At 39.5% G+C, this 10619-nt stretch overlaps 1 pseudogene; it reads left to right on the forward strand.

Annotated features, from left to right (window-relative positions):
• Positions 1-9255, forward strand: part of LOC141962651 (aldehyde oxidase 2-like) — a 34583-nt pseudogene extending 25328 nt beyond the window's left edge.
• Positions 9256-10619: the final 1364 nt, after the last annotated feature.

Consider the following 10619-nt stretch of genomic DNA (forward strand, 5'->3'; position numbering starts at 1 on the left):
AGCACCAGTCTTGTCCTAGTCCTAAGAGTACCCTGACAAATGCTATGAATCAAAGCCACAGCTATCATGCTATTCCTACAGCCCATGCAATACCCAGAAAAAGCAGAACCATCCATCCCTTTTCTTACTCCAAAATACTGTTAACATCAGCCCTACCCCATCCTCAGATGACAAGTACATAAATCAGAATTGAATATGAGCTACTTCACAGATACAAATTCAGCTATGCAAAGTAATGCAAGATTCAGCTGGTAGCAAAACTCCTCCTTTTGACTTCTAAATCCTTACATTAAAAATAACTAGGTAAACAATGCCAGCACTGAAGTCAGCTTGGCAACTGGGGGTAGCAGGTGTAAAACCCTTCTCTTTGGTGTTGGGATTTGAGCACACTGAAACCCTCTGGGACAGGGTTTATGGTTCAGTATGATTTGGATAAAGAAGAGTTGAGGGATTGTTTTTCTTACTGACTCTTGCATGAATTGTAGAGTTTGGCTGATAACCGTTTCTGGGAGAGGCTGGATATATTTTTCATTTTGCTGAAGATATTGCTCACAAAGATACTGTTTGATTCTAGTTATGATTAGACAAGATTTAGAACTGTTTGGGGAAAAGAAAGGAGGAAAGTTTATGTTTTGATTAAATCCTGTATTAACCATAAGACAAGGAATGGGATTGTGACTGACCAATGTCAATCGCATATGTATTTCATATTCTTCTGGGTATCCGTTACCTTATTACGGTTGAGTCTAGGATAAAATATTTTGTTGGGGCAGAATTGTGGTTTGGGGAAAAGTGATTAAGTGGTTGGTTTATTAACAAGCCTTGCATGGACTTCAGGAACTAAGATGAGGGCTAGCTGAGTGAATAGCTGCTGTAGTACATATAGGTCATCTATGTAAGTTTGATACTAGGAATTGTATCAGGATTGTGGCTACAAATGGAAGGATAATTTTGTTCTATTTCTCAGTCCTGCAGGAGTCACAGGTCTGAGTAATTGCATATACTGCATGTATGTATTTCAAGTAACCAAATCTTTCAGAGCAGGACATTTCATATAGCTGTTACCTCACATATTTGAAAAAAGGCCTAATATAATTAATCTCATCCTCAGTCTGAGGTGATGGTGATGTTTTAAGTGATGAACAGTTTATTTTAATTTCTATTTATTAACAGTTTATTAGCAGATACTGATAACAGTGGCATTATTCATATTAGGATTTAGGTTGCATATATAGGTAAAGAAAAGAAGGAATGGAAGGTGATTGTTGCAGTCATCTATGAACTTCAAAATTCTCATAAGCCTTGCTTTCAGAAAAGGCAAAGGCTTATATTTAGTTTTCATGCAGCTACTTATTACCTGGATATCACTGACGGTAGTGTTAGGGTTAAAGTTAGAAACAAAGTGAAGAAAAAAAAGGCTGAGATGTTTGTTTTCCCCCAGAGGTATTCCATAGGCAGATGGGAAGGGTTAAAAGAATGAAGAGAAGTCTTCTGTTTAATTCTGATGAAGACTGGCAATATTTTCAGGCACTATTAGCATTACAGTAAAGTCTAGGAAAAAGAAGAAATTAGAATCTTGGTTCTTTCTCGAGTCTTACACAGATACCAGAGGTAAGACAAGGGCTGCAGCTGATAGTCTTTCCTTGCTTATGTTTAGTTTTGCTGAAGAAATAAAGTGCCACAATATTTTTAAGACCAGGATTAGGATCAGGGTTTGAATAAAAAGTGTGATATATGTCCCTAAAGTACTATGATAGCTATCTTGGAAAAGCAGCATTTGGCTAATATTTCACTTTGGTTCAGTTATCTTTTAACTGAGAGTCCCCATTGTAGTTTTAGATTTGTGTTAGGGAACCCATCTATGTCCCTAGTAAAATGAAAGCAAGAGGACTTTGGCTTCTTTCTAAATTTTACATGGACCCTCAGCCTATGACAAAGACTGGCTCATGCCTTATATTTGGCATGTATTTCAAATCTTTGATTCATATATCACTTATCAAGAATTGCTTAGGCCAAGCTTAGAGGTATGCTAAAGAAAACAAAGATGAGTTTGCTGAGTCATATATGGATAATAGCAATAAGATTTTCTGGTGGAAGTTCTAGTATTTTTTTAAATTTTGCACACATACTGGTTATCTGAAGATTCTAGAAGCCAGACCAAAATTGATGAATTTCCAGAACTCTAGACCTGAATCTTAGAGAATACATTTATTGTTTAATCTTGTCTCTGTCAGCTAAAGCTCTAACTGACATCAGCAAAATGTTACCTGACTGCAAACGTCATAAGCTGGCACCAAAAAGATCACATGACCATTATTTCTCAATGTAGAATTAGTAACAAATAAAAAGATGTCCTGGAGGCACTGTATTTCACAACCGCTTGAGCTCTACTGTTTGCTCTCTGAGTGTTGGTAGCTGATTGCACGCTACAGCAAAATGTCTCTTTACAGAATTTCTAGTTCTCTTTTGTATTCACTTGTTTCTTTATAAGAGTGGACGGCAAGTATGGGATTGATTTCTGTCATCACCATTCCTTGGCAAGTTATTTGTTCTTGATCTTACCATGAATGAAAGTTCATTACTTCTACTCCCACCTGCTTCTTGCGTTTCCCCTGTTTAAGATAGCTATTTATTGGTACAAGGCTGCACAAAATACAAACAGAAAGTGAATCAGGTTCTAAGCCATTCTCTTGACTGCCTATGAGAGAGAATGGAAGAGCAGTTATGTCATTTCTCCATCAACATTACATACTGTGAACACCAGTTTATTATTGCCCTGTGTGGATACAGGGAAACAAAAAGGACTAGGACTAATCCCTCAGTTTCAGAAAAACAAAAGTACAGTTCTGCTATTGCTTGTTCTAAGAGAAAAGTTCTATAGATGTTCATAGTAGGAGATGCCTTGCCATCTGTCCAAAATGCCTTTGATTCCAGGTTCAAATTCTGCTCTGTCCTCCTTTTTTTTTTTTTTTTTTTTTGTGGATGAGGAGGGAATAGTATCTGGGGCTACACATACATTATGACTAGAGCCAGCATGTTTTTAATTCACCTGGTTTAATGAGAAGAAAAATATGCTTTTCTGTTTTTTGAACTAATTACTATGATCCCTGCAGAATTCCTTTGAATAACTACTAGCTCATTTAGAGTCCATCCTGTCTTAGAGCCATGATATTTGTTCTTGTCAGACTGCTGGAGAATTTCCACTCCCTTTTAATAATATACTGATTCTTGTGAATTAAATCTATCTTTGCCCTGCTCTTTTTCTTATGCATCTTTGTTTAGTGAAGTAAGAAAATTACCAAGTTTCTGTGGCTTTTCTTCAGGCTGGAGCTCTCATCCATATCTATATAGACAGGTCTCTGCTAGTCACTCATGGTGGAATTAAACTGGGACAAGGAATCCACACTAAGATGTTACAGGTGAGTTAGCATCTGAGCTTTGTATTATGGATTCAACTACCTATATCTACAAACACTGATAAAAGGGGTGTCACTCACTAATAGTTTATAAATAAGAAAGTAGTGGTGAACTCAGAGTCTAAAAAATATTTGTCATTTCTTTGCAGAGTCAGAGGAAATGCTCCTAAAAATATGACCTACATTTAAAAGCCTTTCTCATCCTGCATATTCATCCTATTACAGGTTCATCTTCATATATTTTGCCCTTTGTCTAGAAGATTATGTTCATTTTGCACATTTAAGGATTGCCAAATTTATCAAATCATTCTTTCTTAGCAGTTCAATTCTATGTTCACCTTGCGCCGGTGTTTACGTCACCACTGTCATAGCCCAGGTGTCTACTCACCAGTTGTTCCTTCCTACTTTAGATTGGCCTGTTATTTTCTCTTCATATCCAACCTATCATCTATTTGTGTCTGAGATGCTCTTCTCTAGAAAAAATTTCACTAGCTATTTGCAAATCTTTTTAAGCAAATATCAGATTGAGCAGACTATTTATGTCATAGTCCCTGAGCAAATATCTCCTCACTGGAGTTCCCGTGGATTTGACTCAATTCTCTTTGGCAATTTTGCAAAAGCAAATCAGGGGTAACTCTACTAGTTACAGTGAGTTTAGCCAGGAATAAAGAAGAATAGAACTTGAGCCAATTAAAATATTTGTGTAAGTCAGATGAGGACAGCTTGGTCTTATTTTGATCTATGTTGGCTAATTTCTACTTTTGGAAGGAAAGATGCCAGTTCATATGTAGGCTTAAAAAGTAAGTCTAATTGTATATATATTTTTATCTTTTAAAATGACTGGATGAGAGGTAGAAGTTTACTTTTTTTTTTTTTTTCTTTCCTTAGACTGAAGAGGCTTTCATCCAGGGAGTTGATCTTTATACATTAGAAGAAATCTACTTTTCCCCAGAAGGAGAGCAGCTCACTTTTGGCCCAGATACATATAAGATCCCTGCCATCTGTGGCATTCCTGAGCATTTCTGTGTCTATTTACTGCCAAATTCACACAACTTGGTTGCTATCTATCCTTCCAAGGTAAACGTTAAACACTGTTTGCAAGCACACCAGGTGATTCTGCTGCAAAACCGTGACTGCAGTGTATGGTAGAATTTTTTTTTTTACAAAAAAAAAAAATTCCAGTTTCAGCTATGGAATTCTGAAGTTTTGGAATAATTTTATTCCTATGCTTTGTTGGTATTACAGTAGCACTTAGAAACCCTTAGAAACTTTCATCAAAGGTGAAAAAGTCCATCTTGAAGAGGTTAAACTGCCTAGACAGGAGAAAGGATGAAAGAAGGAAATATGATCCTCTTTAAAGGCAGAGAAGTTATGAGACAAGATTAAGTGACTTTCTAGAATCTCACCGGAAACCTGTGATAGGTATGGGAATAGATACCAATTCTTCCACTAGCTGTGGCAGAACACCATTCTTTCAGTTTTAAGGGTACATCATCCTCTGAGGAGGCACCCAGCGCTAGGATTGAGATAAGACTCAAAAGCAAAAAAATAAAAGCATCTCAAAATAAAACGGTGAATTAAAAGGGAGTGTAGGCTTCTGGCTACTAAAAGACAGGAATTCCTACTGTTCCACCCTCAAGTCTAGAGCAGGTATGACAAAGTGTCATCGTATAACCCCAGTAGACAGCTCAACCTCACACAGCTGCTCGACCACTTGCCCCCTGTGGGATGGGGAAGAGATTCAGAAGGGTAAAAGTGAGAAAACTCATGGGTTGAGATAAAGACAGTTTGAGGTAAAGCAAAAGCCACTTACAAAGCAAAATAAGGAATGGAATTCACTCACCACTTCCCATTGGCAGGTGGGTGTTCAGTCATCTCCAGGGAAAACAGGGCTTCATCACACGTAATAGTTATTCGGAAAGACAAACACCATCACTCCAAATGTCCCCATGTTTCTCCTTCCCCCCAGCTGTATAGGCTGAGCATGACGCCATACGGTCTGGGCTAGCCCTTGGGTCAGTTGGGGTCAGCTGCTGTGTCCCCTCACAACTCCTTGTGCCCCCCAGCCTGCTCGCTGGTGGGGTGGGGTGAGAGGGAGAAGAGGCCTTGACTCTGTGTAAGCACTGCTCAGCAGTAACTAAAGCATCCCTGTGTCATCAACACTGTTCTCAGCACAAATCCAAAACACAGCCCCATACTAGCTACTGTGAAGAAAATGAACTCTACCCCAGCCAAAAACACTACACAAAGGAATAAGAATTTCCAGAAGAAAGTCCACTCTTAATGGCCTTACATGGTGTAAATGAGTAAGCAAACTCTTTCACATGAAGAAAATAGATATAGACAAAGGGCACATTTCTTATCAAAATTAGAAAGCACAAACTTTATCCACGCAAGAGAGGCTAAGGTGACAGTGGGGGTGGGTGGCTTTCTTCCTCTCTTTCATCACATAGAATTAATTCCATTTGGATATAGAAAAGGTAGTTTATGTGAGAAGTCATGAGTTATTTAATGGCTTTATAATATGAGCACTGAAGTTCCAGCAGGAAGCTTTTGTGATAGTGTAGCTGTATTGTGAATTTTAAAATGATCCCCACCAGCCCAATCCTGGTCTGCGATGTTTTGCTGATGTGAAAGTTCTCAGAGATCCAAGGAATCCAAACATGCTGGACATGACCAAATACTGAGCTAGTGTAATTCGGTGTATTTCAGATACCTACAGTGGAGATGTGCTGATGTAACTCTCTGCTGACAGTTTCTAAAGCCAGTCACTCCAGCTGCCTCTCTCCTCTGTCAGGGCATGGGCAAGGCCAGGTTCTTCCTGGGTAGCTCCATGTTCTTTGCAATACGAGGTGCAGTGGCTGTTACACAGAAAGAAAGAGGACTGCCCCTGGACTTGGCACTGAACAGTCCCTTGACTGTTGAGCAGATTCGCATGGCCTGTTACGATGTCTTTACTGAAATGGTAAGGTTATTTTCATTCTTTTTGTGAGCTAGCCAACTTCTCAGTTCTTTTTAATCTGAATGGACTGTGCATGTAGACTAGTCAGTGAGACAAATCTCTTTTCTTCAACATACCACAATTAGCAAAGCTTTGCACTTTATTCAATCAGTGACGCTTTGCTCAGCTTTGTTGACAGAGTAACATGAACTGACAATTCAGAACCGAGGAACCTGTGCTGTTTCCTCAGTGGTAATATTTCCAATTTTTGTATCTCCTTTAATCTAAAACCTTCTCAGATTAGAGTCTGAGTATGTCTTTAGTGTCACTTTATTTGCATCTCTATTAGCAACTATGACTATGTCTAGACACAGAGTAGGTGTGCTCCACCACTTGTCCTCTGCCTCTGGTCTAGACTGATTTCACTTTGAACTATGTATCCCAGTTTCCTTATTTTCTTCCTTGAAAACCAGGGAGATGGAAATATGGGCTAACATGCATCCAGGTATTTTCACAACATGGAGTTAGTACACAGGCTGCATGCACAAGAGCACTCCCAAATTTTAGATTTATGTTTCCATGAAAGCATCACCATTGGGAGTGGCATCCACAGAATCTAAGGGTGCAAATTTAAAATATTAACTGTAAAGGCCTAAACAGCCTAGGTCCTAATTCCTTTGTATAGGGTCATTTTCTGTGTAATGATCTAAGAAGTATTCCTAGAGCTGCTTGAGTGAACACAGAACCTTTGCAGGCTAGGTGTTGTGCAAACACTTGGTAACAACTTAGAATTGAAATAAAGGTGATGTTCTCCATTCATCAGGAGCTGATGTTCCATCTCCAGGAACATGGAGGATTCCCTCAGAAATGTAGGATTTCCTTGCAAACATCATGGCCTCCATGATTTAATGCAGTCTCATTAAACCATGTTGCATAATGGAACCTTATATGCCAGTTCCTCTAATCTGAGCCTTTCAGGCTCTGAGCTCACCTGTGCTATAGGGAGATGTGCTTAATCACCTGTTCAATTACAAGAATGCCACTGTTGACTAGGGGTAAGTTGGTTGATTTTACAACTTTTATAACATGAGAAAGCAGGGAATTTGTGCATGCAAAATTTGTGCATTTGTGGATTACATGGATTTCTGAATTACAGCAAGTTTTCTTTATATAATTTTCTCTATATTTTCTTTCAGATTCCAAAAGATAAAGCTGGAACCTGTAAGCCATGGGCCATCAATACAGATTAATACTGCTTTCCTAAGTATCAGACAACAAGGTGACTCCTTCAGCAACTTACTGACTGAAAGCATTCCTGCAAGAAAGAAATAGAACTATAATACTTACACACACAGAGATATATACCTCTATCCATCTTTGCAGAACAAGATATAAGCACCAGTTCTATTGTCCTGCTAAGTAAGAGACCTCTCATTTTGAAACATACAATTCTTTCTAAATCAAATTGTGTTCCATGCTACACTGGAATAGTTCTGGAGTTACCCCATGAACTTCAAAGAATTTGCGTGCAATTTCAAAAATACCTGCAAGAAAGAGCAAATGACAAATAGGACCATTTTGCCACTTCTACACAGAGTTGGAGAGTCACAACTGTTGTTATCCACTCTTTCTGTTCTGTGATTCTGTGAAAACCCAAAGATCAGAATTAGACACTGACTAGTGATAGGGCAGTGTATCACATGTATTGGAGTAGAACAGAGATTCTGAAAGTACATACTGCCAACTGTTTTCTAGACACTGACACATTATTACTACCACAGTAATACTCTAGTATAGCTCTTTGCTTTCTGGCAGCTCATCTCAGGCCTGCCATATCACTGGGTATCTCTGAGCCACTATTGACTTTGATCTCTCTTAGAGCTGGAATATAATCACTGCTTTCACTGCACTGTCAGCACTCACTCCTCCTCTCCTTTGCCTTACCCACAGTTTTGCTTCTTCTTTCCAGCAAAAATGGCAAAGTAGGACATAGCTGATGCATTCATCTGTAGGTAAGGAGAGGGCACAAGGTGAGGGAGGTGTACTGGAGGTGGGAAGGGTTAAACAGCAGGACAGGTATCCAGTACCAGCTTTGGGTGAATTTCATAACAGAGGTGAGGATTTCTGGGATACCATAGATGAGTGAGCAAAAATACAGGGGGACAGACCACCACATCTGTAAATTTGCATATATAAAGGTGAAAATCCTCCTTCTGAATGTGATCTCCCTTAGGGTATTTTTGAATGTGGTATTTTGGGGATTTAATTGCGCTGTTAACTGAATTTGCTGAAATATGTCTTCAGTAAAAGCAAACTTGTAAGGCACTGTCCTGCTATTTCATGACAGTGATCTATATCCAATACAGTTTCAAGGAAAACGGTATTGAAAATGGTATGAGATGAAATTTGGCTCCTACTGATAATAAGAATGACCAGTGTGCAAGCTTAGAGTTCAAAATGTGTGACTTGGTGAGCCTGGTGCTTTCTCATTAATCTGCTGCAGTAATGCATTTCACAGCAACAGACATACTGGAGAGGGGCTGTGGGCCTTGGTGGGTCTTACATACAGGTGACAGCAAGGGGGGACACCTGGGACTGGATACACTGTCTAAAGCCAGTTACCAGAGGGAATCCTTAGTGTGTGTGTGTGTGTGTGTGTGTGTGTGTATATCTATACGTACATTTTCCACTAACGGACCTTCATGCTAATCCGTCAGAGAGGGGAACAGGACGAGGCCATTGGTGCTGTTTGTCTCTGCGTGAGTGCAGAGTGTTTCTGGCTGTGTTGATCTGTGTGGCCAACTGTATTTATATGCGTATGTTTTACATGTTTGCGTGTTTGCTCATTGAGAATACATGCTCAGCCTTGCTACTGGTTGGACCTTGGGCAGTGGAGCTGCATCAGCCTCACCTCAAGTGGGCATCAACCCCTAACACGTTCATCTAAAGAAATTCTATTTATTGTGACTGAGGCTCTCAGAAGCATGGAGGAGTCATCTTGTACAACTGAGATAAATTGTATTACACTTTCAGATGCAAGTACAAGCACTCGAGCTCCAGAAAGGACAGTGGTTTCATTTCCACATTCATGTGTCCATACATGGCAAGCATAGGCTTACTTTTTCCTGATTTTTAAAGCTTTCCATTTTTTATATACCCAGTGTATAACTGTCTTGCAGAATGAACAAAACATTTATTTTACTGCTTCCAAGTTTTACTCTAGTTTTAACCTGCAAGGGTAGTGTAACTACGGGAATGCTGGGTTGGGTGATTGTGCAATGCCTGTAGTCCAGACAAGAACAACCAGGGGAAGGTAAGCAGCCTCTCTGAAGATATGGCCTTACTTTAGGATAACTGAATAAGACAGCGGGATCAAATGCAAGCTAACTGGTTCTGCTTGGATGAAAGAATTTCACAGATTGTTCTTTTTCAAGGTTTAAATGTAATCTCTTCTACCTCTTGTATGGATGGATAAGGAATACTTGTTTGCCTTCCTAAACATAGATACATTCAAGGATAGGGTTTTCAAAGAATATCTACTGAAAAAAAAAAATTACCAGAATTGGTGTGTTTCCTGGATTGGAAGTGGCTGATGCAAATCACCTAGAGCATTGTATAAGAACACCAAAGGCCAACACTTCTCCTTGCTTGCTTCTGAAAAATTACAATTTAGCCAAGAGGCACGATGACCCCTCTGCTACACCTGACAAGATTCTGGCCATGAAAAGATTCACAGCCGTGGAAGTGATTTGCTGGGATAAAAAAGAAATAGGGCTGGGGATGGCCTTAATTAAGAAGTCATGGTTGTGCAGGTGACCTCACTTTCCCCTTCCTAAGCACGGGGACTTGCTCTGTTTATACACCTGATAACTGGTCATTTTAAGAGCTTTAGTCAAAGAATCATTATACTTTCTGCATGGAGGAAATTTGGCAGCTGTGTAAGGTCTAGAGGGGAGCTTGCAATCTTTTGGTGAGCTAGTGGTTTGCCTTTTGGGGGAGCAAAGAACTGAGTTGCAATTGCATGTGCTGCCCTGTATCAGCATACAGAGTATGTTGCATGTTGTTATATTCAGTTTGGTAGACGTTTCCTGTTACGTGCTGCTGTGTGAATTTGGCAGCGTGTGTTTTTTAGACAGTAATTAAAGGACCTACACTAACATACTGGCTTTGTTTATGCTGTCTGCTGACAGACTGCTCTAAAGCCTGAAGATAGGATGAGACTTGCTAGTGAAAGAAACGGTGTTTTAACTGCAGGAGAGAAG

This window comes from Athene noctua, chromosome 7 (genome assembly GCF_965140245.1).
Source record: "Athene noctua chromosome 7, bAthNoc1.hap1.1, whole genome shotgun sequence".
NCBI classification, from domain to species: domain Eukaryota; kingdom Metazoa; phylum Chordata; class Aves; order Strigiformes; family Strigidae; genus Athene; species Athene noctua.